Source organism: Myotis myotis, unplaced genomic scaffold (assembly GCF_014108235.1).
Source record: "Myotis myotis isolate mMyoMyo1 unplaced genomic scaffold, mMyoMyo1.p scaffold_m19_p_12, whole genome shotgun sequence".
Taxonomy (NCBI): domain Eukaryota; kingdom Metazoa; phylum Chordata; class Mammalia; order Chiroptera; family Vespertilionidae; genus Myotis; species Myotis myotis.
This window is the reverse complement of record NW_023416316.1, coordinates 71,483,806-71,494,094: the sequence shown is the minus strand read 5'-3', so window position 1 is coordinate 71,494,094 and position 10,289 is coordinate 71,483,806. Positions and strand designations below refer to the sequence as shown.

At 47.8% G+C, this 10,289-nt stretch overlaps 2 non-coding genes across 2 annotated transcripts; both read right to left on the bottom strand.

Moving 5' to 3' along the window:
- Window positions 1–3,030: 3,030 nt before the first annotated feature.
- LOC118667767 lies at window positions 3,031–3,134 on the bottom strand. The gene has a single exon (XR_004971363.1). It is a non-coding gene; the product is annotated as a U6 spliceosomal RNA (small nuclear RNA).
- Window positions 3,135–5,960: 2,826 nt separating this feature from the next.
- LOC118667781 lies at window positions 5,961–6,163 on the bottom strand. Its single transcript, XR_004971375.1, has one exon. It is a non-coding gene; the product is annotated as a small nucleolar RNA SNORA74 (small nucleolar RNA).
- Window positions 6,164–10,289: the final 4,126 nt, after the last annotated feature.

Sequence of the window (10,289 nt, the reverse complement as noted above, 5' to 3'; positions counted from 1 at the left end):
GTGATTTTAATTTCCATTTCTGTAATGATTAGTGATGCTCAGCATCTTTTTCATTTGTGTAATAATCATCTGCAGATCCTCGCTGGAGAAGTGTCTGTTTCGGTTCTTTGCTCATTTTTAATTGGATTGTTTAATTTTGTTATGATGTTGAGTTTTTTAAGTTCTTCATAAATTTTGGATATTAAACCCTTATCAGATGTATCATTGGCAAATATGTTCTCCCATTCAGTGGGTTGTCTTTTCATTTTGTTGGTGGTTTCCTTTGCTGTGCAACAACTTTTTAGATGGATGTAGTCCCATTTGTTTAGTTTTTCTTTTGCTTCTGTTGCCCAAATAGATATATCAGAATAAAAAATATTTCTATGAAAGTTTATTGCCTTTATTTCCTTCTAGAATTTTTACGGTTTCAAATCTCACTTTCAAGTCTTTAATCCATTCTGTGTTTATTCTTCAATACGGTGTAAGAAGGTAGTCTGCATTCATTTATTTTTCTACTTATGTGTCCAATTTTCCCAATAGCATTTATTGAGTGGACTATCTTTACCACATTGTATATTCTTGTGTCCTTTGTCAAATATTAATCGACCATAAATGTATGGGTTTATTTCTGGACTTTGTATTCTGTTCCACTGATCTTTATGTCTGTTTTATGCCAGTACCATACTATATTTATTACTATGGCCTCGTAGTATAGTTTGTTATCAGGTAGCATGATTCCTCCCACTTTGTTCTTCTTTCTCAAGATTACTCTGGTTATTGTTTTGGTTTTATTTTGTTTGGTGTGTGTGTGTGTGTGTGTTGGGTTTTTTTGGTGGGTTTTTTTTGTACTTCCATATAAATTTTTGTGATATTTGTTGTAGCTCTCTGAATTACGTCATTGGACATTTGAACGTTGTTAATTCTTCCTATCTTTGAACACCATATATGCTTTTATTTATTTGTATCTTCTTCAACCTCTTCCTGTCTTCCTTCCTTTCTTTCACTTTCTTCTTTCTTCCACTTCTTTCTCTTTTCCTTCTCTTTCTTTCTTTCTTTCTTTCTTTCTTTCTTTCTTTCTTTCTTTTTCTTCCTTCATGATCTTTATTATGTTCAGGTGAATTCCCTCTATTCACATTTCGCTGAGAGTTGTTATAATGAATAGGTGGTGTGTTCTGGTGAATGCTCTTTCTGCGTCTATTGTTATAATCATGTGAATATGATTATTTTGTTTATGATGTATCATGTTTTTTATGTGTAGATACTGTACCAAGCTTGCATCCCTGGAATAAATCTAACTTCATCATGGTGTGTAATCTTTTTAATGTATTACTGGACCAGTTTGCCAATATTTTGTTGAGGATTTTAGCATCTACATTCATCAGCGATATTAGCCTACAATTTTTTTCTTTGTAAATTCTTATTCTGGTTTGGGATTAGGAGAATGCTGGACGCATAAAATGAGCTTGGGATCTTCCCTTGTCTTGAGTGTTTTGGATGAGTTTGAGGAGAACAGGTGCTAGTTCTTCTCTGACTGTTTGATGAAATGCACTGTGAAGCCATCCAGTCCAGCACCTGCGTTTGTTGAGAAGTTATTTTTTCTTTTCATTCTCACCTAGTATATATTGTCCAATGAATATTTTTTTAGAGATGTGGGAGGGAGGGAGGGAGGTAAGAAGGGAGGGAGAGAGGGAAAAGAGAAAGAGAGAGAGAGAGAGAGAGAGAGAAGGTGAGACACACACATCAAATGGTTGTCTCACACACACATACACCTCAACAGGGGGCAGGGGTGAACCTGCGACCCAGGTACGTGCCCTTGACTGGGAATCGAACCCATGATCCTTTGTTCCGTGGACCACAGCTCTAACCACTGACACACAATGGCCTGAGCTTCATTGATCTCTTGTTTGTTTTTTATTGCTTTATTTCTGCTCTGATCTTTATTATTTTCTTTATTCTTCTCACTTTATGGTGTCTTTGTTTTTCTTTTGCACTAGTTCCTCTAAGTGTCAAGTTAGATGATGTATTTCAGATTTTTCTTGTTTCTTGAGGTAGGCCTGTCATGTTAGGAATTTCCCTCTTAGGACTGCTTATGCTGTGCTCCATAGCGTTAGGATTGTTGTGCTCTCATTTCCATGTGTTTCAAGGTATTATTTCATTATTTCCTTGATCTCATTGTTATCTATTCATTGTTTAGTAACATGTTAATTAGCCTCCAAGACTCTCTGTGTTTTACAGTTTTTTCTTTTTATTTTTCTGTTTTCTTTTTCATCCTATAATTACTAATTTTTATTGTGGTCAAATAAATATAAGATTTAGAGTTTTAACCACATTTAAGTATACATCAAGTATATTGACATGTAATTCTCACCACCATGTGTCCCCAAATTTGTATTTATTTATTTATTTTTGCTTTTCATTGCTTTTATTTCTCTGTTAATAAATTTATTGGGGCAGGGTGGTTTTAGGTGTGTACAATTCAGTAATAGATCACTTGTAGATCAGTTTTTTCTAATTGACTTCTAGTTTTATACAGCTATGATCAGAAAAGATTCTTGATATGATTTCAATCTTCTTAAATTTACTGAGACTGTTTTTGTGCTCTAACATGTGGTCTATCTAGATAATGTTGCATGTCCACTTAAAAAGAATGTATATTCTACTGCTTCAGGGTGAAATGCTCTGAAGATACCAATAAATCCATTTGATCTATTGTGTTATTTCAGGCCACTCTTTTTTTTCTTTTTAAAGACCAGGTGTGAGGCCGCCCTGCGCAAGGGTGAGACAGCGCCCAAGTCTCCCCCCCACCTTCTCCCTCCCCCCCCAGCCCCCGCCCATCTCCCTCCACCCCCACCCGCAGGGGCCCCAGCCAAGGAGGAGGTCAGGGCCCAAGTCTTCCCCCCCACCTTCTCCCTCCCCCCCCAGCCCCCGCCCATCTCCCCCCCCCCAGCCCCCGCCCATCTCCCTCCACCCCGACCAGCAGGGGCCCCAGCCCAGGGGAGCCAGGGGAGCCTAGGGGAGCCTAGGGGAGCCAGGGGAGCGTGTCACACGCTAGGGGGAAGGGAACGCTTCACTGATTTGAGTGTCACCCTTGCGCAGGGGCCACCCTAATCTCGTCTGTATCATTCCAGCTTTAGTTTATGTGCTGCTGCTGCTGCTGCTGCTGCTGCTGCTGCTGCAGAGTCCAGCACCAGGCCACTCTTTGCTTCTTGATTTTCTGTGCGGAAGATCCAGCCATTGATGCCAGTGGGATGTTCAAATCCCCTACTACGTCTGTATTATTGTTGAACTCTCATTTATGTACATCAGGATTTGATTTACACATTTACTTGCTCTTATGTTGAGGAAATACATGTTTGCAAGGGTTATATCCTCTTGTTGGATTGCTCTCTTTATCATTCTGTGGTGTCCATTCTTATTGCTCAATACAGCCTTTGTTTTAAAGTCTATTTTGTCAGCTATAGGTTTACCTCCCCGGCTTATTTTTCATTTGTATTTGCATGAAATACCTTTTGCCATCCCCTGGCTTTTTGTCTGTATATCTTTCATTCTGAGATAGGTCTCTTGTTGACGGCATATATATGGTTCTTGATTTCTTATTGATTCAGCTACCATGTCTTTTAATTGCAGCAGTCAAGCCACTTACATTTAAAGTGATTATTCGTAGATATGTTTTATTCTTTTAACTCTGTTTCCCTTTTATTCCTTCTTGATAGTTCTTATACTAATGGTTTGGTGGTAAAACACTTCTTTTGCTGTTTCTTGTCTGGGAAGCTCTTTATTTCTCCATCAATTCTAAATGACAGCCTTGCTGGGTAAAGTAGTCTTGGTTGAAGGTCCTAGCTTTTCATTATTTTGAATATTTTGTGCCAATCCCTACTGGCCTGATATGTTTCTGTAGAGAAATAAGCTGACAATCTTATGGGAGCTCTCTTGTAGGTAACTGACCGTCTTTCTTTTGTTGCTTTTAAGATGTCCTGTCTTTAATCTTTGTCATTTTCATTATGATGTGTCCTGGTGTCAAGCCTTTTTGGGTTCATCTTGTTTGGGACTCTGTGCTTCCTGGACTTGTGTGTGTCTCTTCCTTCACCAGGTTAGGGAAGTGTTCGGTCATTATTTCTTTTAATATGGTGTAGTCCCTTAACCTTTCTTTTCTCCTTGTGCTCCTATAATGTGGATGTTGTTAATGTTTCATGTTGTCCCAAAAGTCCCCTAAACAGTCCTCATTTTTAAAAGCTCTTTTTTCTTTTTGCTGCTTTTGTCTTCGGTGACCTTGTCTTCCAAATCACTAATTTGATTCTCTCCTTAATCAAATTATTTATTTTCTCTAGTGTATTCTTCATTTCAAAGATTTTACTCTTTATTTCTGACTGGATCTTTTATATGGCTTAAATGTTCTTTTTCATGCCTACTATCAGTTTTCAAGTTCCCACTGATTTCATCCATTCTTCACCTAACTTCAATTAACATCCTTACAACCATTTATATATATATACATATGCAGTATCTGGAATATTGCTTGCCTCACTTTGTTTAGCATTTTTTCTGGATGTGTCCCCTGTTCTTAAATTTGGGGCATGTTTCTTTGCATTTTGGCTGCCTCTGTGTGTTTGTTTCTTTGTATTAGAAAACAGGTCTTGGTAGTGTGGCTTCGTGTAGTAGGAGTCCTGTGGAACCCAGTGGCAATTTTTTCTTGATCTTCTGGGTTGAGTCCTCCAGGGATGTCCCGTGTGTGTTATGTGAACCTTCCTGTGGCAGTTGATTCTTGATGGCTGTTGGCCCATGCATGTACTGAGTCGATGCTCAGGCTAGTTGGCTGCGACCACAGTGTACCCTGCCTACAGTGTAGTGTATGAGCTGCTGACAGGTGTTGACCACGTGGAGCGCAATTCATCTCAGCGGGGTCTGGTGCCTGCCTAGATCTCTCTTTGGATATGCCGCTTCTGAGGCTAATTGTATCCTTCTCTGATGTGCTCTGAAGCTGGCTATTGGCTTGTTGGTCCTGGGGCTTCCTGGGAGGGACTCTGGTGCTGAACAATGTCAGATGCTTGATGTGACTCTCCCAGGGCAATCTATTTGCATCTACAAAGCAATTCACAATTTGTGACAGCCTCTGCTGAGGCACAGTGAGCACAGGAAGGTCCAAGCAGGGCACCAAAGCTGGCTTTGACTAGCATTGAGCCTGGGGACAGGTCAGCAAAAGTCCCAGAGCACACCATGTTCTGCCTCCCTGTCTGCCTCCATCTGCTGGGTGCCTGTTTGTCTAAGTTAATGAAAGAGTCTCTGGAAGCACTCAAGTTGCATGAGGTAGGTTCTCAGGGAGTCCCCCAGGTAGAGGTGAGTGGTGTTCACCAGATTGATGCAGGTTCAAGCTCAGTGTCAGTGTTGGGTCTGAGGCCACTCAGCAAATGTCCCAGGGTATGCCACGTCCAGCTGCCACCCGCTGGGTCCTCACACATCTTTGAGCAGTGTACAGAAGACACAGACCCAGCATTGTTTGTAGGAGGAGAATGAAAAAGTCAAAAGAGGCTGCTTCCCAGGATTGAAGATGTCTGGAATCTGTAGTCTGAGATCAGCCGTGTGAGCTTAAGGGCTTTGCAGAGGGTCTGTGGATTCTCAAAGGCCAGAGAGCTGCTTCCTGTTGTAGATGACTCATGGATCCCCTGGGATGCCACAGGGGAGCAAAAGAGCATGGCTGGATCATGCAGGTGTGATGCCCTCCTCATGTAGTGAAAAGTAGAGTCCCCTCATGGGTGGCTGATTTCAGCAGATTCATCCCTCCATTTCTATCCTAAGAGAACTGGAGCTCTCTCCAGACTTCCGACCACATGCATGCTCACTGGCTTCCCGGGCAGCACTGTCCCTGCCTTCTTTCCTCAAGGCTGGGTGAGCCAGGCTGGCTGGAGTGTAGGGAAGGGAGGATAGAGGTCCGTTTGTTGGGTTGAAATGCTGTTAGAACTTTTAAGGCTTAAATTTATTTTTTCTGTGTCTGCTCCCACACTACAACTAAGCAGCCAAAGTGCTGCTTAGCTCACTCTCAAGGAAGCACAGTACTGCCCTGCACCAGTGCCACACATCGCCAGAGCAGTGAAGGGAGCAACTGGAGGAAGAAGACAGGGCATTCCTCTCCCAGCAGTGTAACACCCTCACAGGCATGATTCTGTCTGGAGAGCTGACCACTGCTGGAGCGCTTAAGGCTTTTAGGCACAGAGTGTAACGATCTGATTTATATTTTTTAAAGATCACTCTGATTTGCATTTGCATTTTTATTAAAAATTATTTTACTACTTTAATTTTTTTTCAATTAGGGATGACATTCAATATTAGCTTCAAGTGTACAAAATAGTGGTTAGACATTTATATAACATATAAAAGCATCTCCTGATAAGTCTAGCATGGGATATCTTTGAAAAGGGTATTAATCTTATTCACGAGGGCTCCACCCTCATAACCTAATCAACCTCAAATTACCCACCTTTTATTTATTTTTAATCAACCTTTTTTGGGTGACGTTCATTAAAAAAATTGCATAGGTCAGGTGTGCAATTGTATAATGCATCATCTGTATATCGCACTGTGTGCTCACTGCCTTCAGGTCAAGTCTCCTTCCATCAGCATTTATCCCCCTTATATCCTCTTCTCCCTCCCCTACCTGTCACCCACCAACCTTACCCCCTACTCCCCACACTCCACCCCCACCTGCCACCCCGCACCCCACACCCCCAGCCCCCACCTCCCTCACCACATCCCCAACGCACAGCCCCCATCTGCCACCCCCAACTCCTCACCCACCAGCTCTCATCCCCCAACACTACCCCTCACCCCCACCTCCCACTCTTACCTTCACCCCTACCCCCCAACCGCCCCCCACATCACACACCCCACACCCCACACCTCACACCTCCCACCCCCCACCCACAACTTCCCAGCGCCCACCCCCCACCCCCCTTCCCCTGCTTGTGATTTGACATTTGAAATGATATTTGAGATGTGTCTTGAGAGCACGGGTAGGATTTAGACAGATGAAGAAGGTGAGAATGTGCTTCAGGTACAGAGAGTGGACACTCGGCCTGGAGGCAGGAGAGATGAACACTGGACAGACCAGAGCATATGCCCCTCAGATGCCTGTGAGTGAGGGGTCAGGGCAGGGAAACAGTAGACCCTGCATGGAGGGAAAGGGCAGAGGAATAAGGGGACCAACCACAGAGTGGTCAGAGCAGGGGAGACAGTGGCCCCTCCATGGGAAGGCAGGGCAGCGGGGACAGGGGACCACGGGAAGGGCCAATGGACAGGTAGGACAGGGAATGCTGCTAAGGGGCAGGGCTGGGAACAAGGGCCCCACCATGGGGAAACAGGGGACTCTCCATGGAGGGGTCTGTTTTCCCTGTTACCTATCTCTACTCCCATGTCCCCCCTTCCCAGGCCCCGCCATGGATGGTGCCCTAACCCCAGTCTCCTGCTCAGACTATGTGGGGTCCTTTGTCCTCCCTGCCCTGCTACCTCCATGGAAGATGCCTCTCCCCACTGCCCTGCCATCTATTTAAGGACCTGTGCCAAAATCCTTGCTATCTCAAAGTAGGGTTCCCTATCCCCCCAGCCTCTCCTCTCCATGGAGGATTCCCTGTTCCCTCTCCTGTATGACCTGTCCCTCCATGTAGGATTCTGTCTCCTCCCTGCCCTTCTCCCTCAAACTGGGGTTTCCTTTCCCCACTGCCTGACCCCTCAAAGTGAGGTTCTCTGTCCCCCTGCTGTGCGCCCTCCATGAAGGAAACTGTCTCCTCCTTGCCCCTTTTCCTCAAAGTGGGGTTCTCTACACTCCTGCCCTGCCCCATCCATGGAGGGTACCTTCTCCTCCCATCCCCTCTCCCTAAAGTTGGGATCCCTGTCCCCCTGCCCTGTTCTGCCAATGGATAGTTCTGTCTCTGCCCTGCTCTCTCCAAGTGAGTTTCCCTTTCCTCCTGCCCTCCCCCCTGCATGGGGGTTCCCTGTCCAACTGCCCTGCCCCCTCCCCATAGAGCAGCGGTTCTCAACCTGTGGGTCGCGATCCCTTTAGCGGTCGAACGACCCTTTCACAGGGGTCACCTAAGACCATCCTGCATATCAGATATTTACATTATGATTCATAACAGTAGCAACATTACAGTTATGAAGTAGTAACAAAAATAATTTTATGGTTGGGTCATAACATGAGGAACTGTATTTAAAGGGCCAGAAGGTTGAGAACCACTGCCATAGAGGGTTCCAGGTCTCCCCTCTCCTCCCTGCCTTGCCCCCCTTTAATTGGGGTTCCCTTTACTCCTGCCCTCCCCACTGCATGTAGGGTTTCCTGTACTCACTATTCCGTCCCTCCAAGTGCAGTTCCCTGTCTCCCAGCTCTAACTCCTTTCTGAAGGGTTCCCTGTCCCCCTGACCTCCACCCTCTATGGAGAGTCCCTTCTCCTCCCTGCCCTATCCCATCCATGGAGGTCCCCTCTCCCCCCTGCCCTGTCCCATCCATGGAGGGTCCCCTGTCTCCCTGCCCTGCCCCCTCAATGAAGGTTTCCCTGTCTCCTGCCCTCCACCCTCTATGGAGAGTCCCTTCTCCTCCCTGCCCTACCCCATCCATGGAGGTCCCCTCTCCTCCCTGCCCTGTCCCCTCCATGGAGTGTCCCCTCTCCTCCCAGCCCTGTCCCCTCCATGGAGTGTCCCCTCTCCTCCCTGCCCTGTCCCCTCCATGGAGTGTCCCCTCTCCTCCCTGCCCTGTCCCCTCCATGGAGGGTCCCCTATCTTCCTCTCCCTTCCCACTCCATGGAGGGTCCCTTGTTTTTCCTGCCCAGCCACTTCTATTGAAGGTCCCCTCTTCTCCCTTCCCTGTCCCCTCCATAGAGTGTTCTCATCACCCTACCCTCCCCACTCCATGGAGGATACCTTCTCCTCCTTGACCCTCTCCTCCATGGAGGTTCCCGACTCCTCCCCACCTGTCCCTTCCATGGAGGGTTCCCATCATCCTACAGTCCCCCCTCCATAGAGGGTCCCTTCTCCTCCCTGCCCTTCCTCTCCATGGAAGGTCCCTTCTTCTCCCAGCCCTTCCCCTCCATGGAGGGTCACCTCTCCTTCCTACCTGTGCCCAACATGGAGGGTTCCAATCCCTCTACAGTCCCCCCTCCATTGAGAATCCTTCTCCTCCCTGCTCTTCCTCTCCATGGAAGGTCCCTTCTCCTCCCTGCCCTTCCTCTCCATGGAAGGTCCCTCTCCTCCCTGCCTTTCCTCTCCATGGAGGGTCTGCTCTCCTCCCTGACCTGTGTCCTCCATGGAGGGTCCCCACTCCTCCTTACCTGTCCCCTCCATGGAAGGTTCCCATCACCCTACAGTCCCCCTATCCATGGAGGGTCACTTCTCCTACCTGCCCTTCCCCTCATGGAGGGTCCCCTCTCTTCCCTACCTGTCCCCTCCATGGAGTATTCCCATCCCCCTACAGTGCCCCCTCCATGGAGGGTTGCTTCTCCTCCCTTACCTGTTCCCCCCATGGAGGGTCCCAACTCCTCCCTGCCCTTCCTCTCCATGGAGTGATCCTTCTCCTCCCTGACCCATCCCCTCCATTGAGGGTCCCCTCTCCTCCCTGCCTGTCCACTCCATGGAAGGTTCCCTCCCCCCACTGCCCTGAACCCTCCATGGAGGGTCCCCTCTCCGCCCTGCCTTGCCCCCTCCATGGAGGGTCCCATCTCCTTGCCCTTCCTCTCAATGGAGGGATTCTTTCCCTCCCTGACCCGTCCCCTTTATTGAGGGTCCCTTCTCCTCCCTGCCCTTCTCCTCCATGGAGGGTCCCCTCTCCTCCCTGCCTGTCCCCTCCATGGAGGGCTCCCTTCCCCCTATACTCCCCCTTCCATGGAGGGCCCTTCTTCTCCCTGACCCATCCCCTCCATGGAGGGTAGCCTTTCGTCCCTGCCCTGTACCCTCCATGGAGGGTTCCCTTGCCTCCTGGCCCTGTCCCCTCCATGGAGGGTCCCCTCTCCTCCCTGCCCTGTCCCCTCCATTGAGGTTCCCCTCTTCTCCCTGACCTTTGTCCTCCATGGAGGGTTCCCATCACCCTTCAGTCCCCCCTCCATGGAGGGTCCCTTCTCCTCCCTGACCCATCCCTTCCATGGAGGTTCCCCTCTCGTTCCTGCCTGTTCCCTCCATGGAAGGTTCCCTGTCCCCACTGCCCTGCACCCTCCATGGAGGGTCCCCTCTCCACCCTGCCCTGCCCCCTCCATGGAGGGTCCCATCTCCTCCCTGCCCTTCTCCTCCATGGAGGGTCCCATCTCCTCCCGGCCCTGTCCCCTCCATGGAGGGAT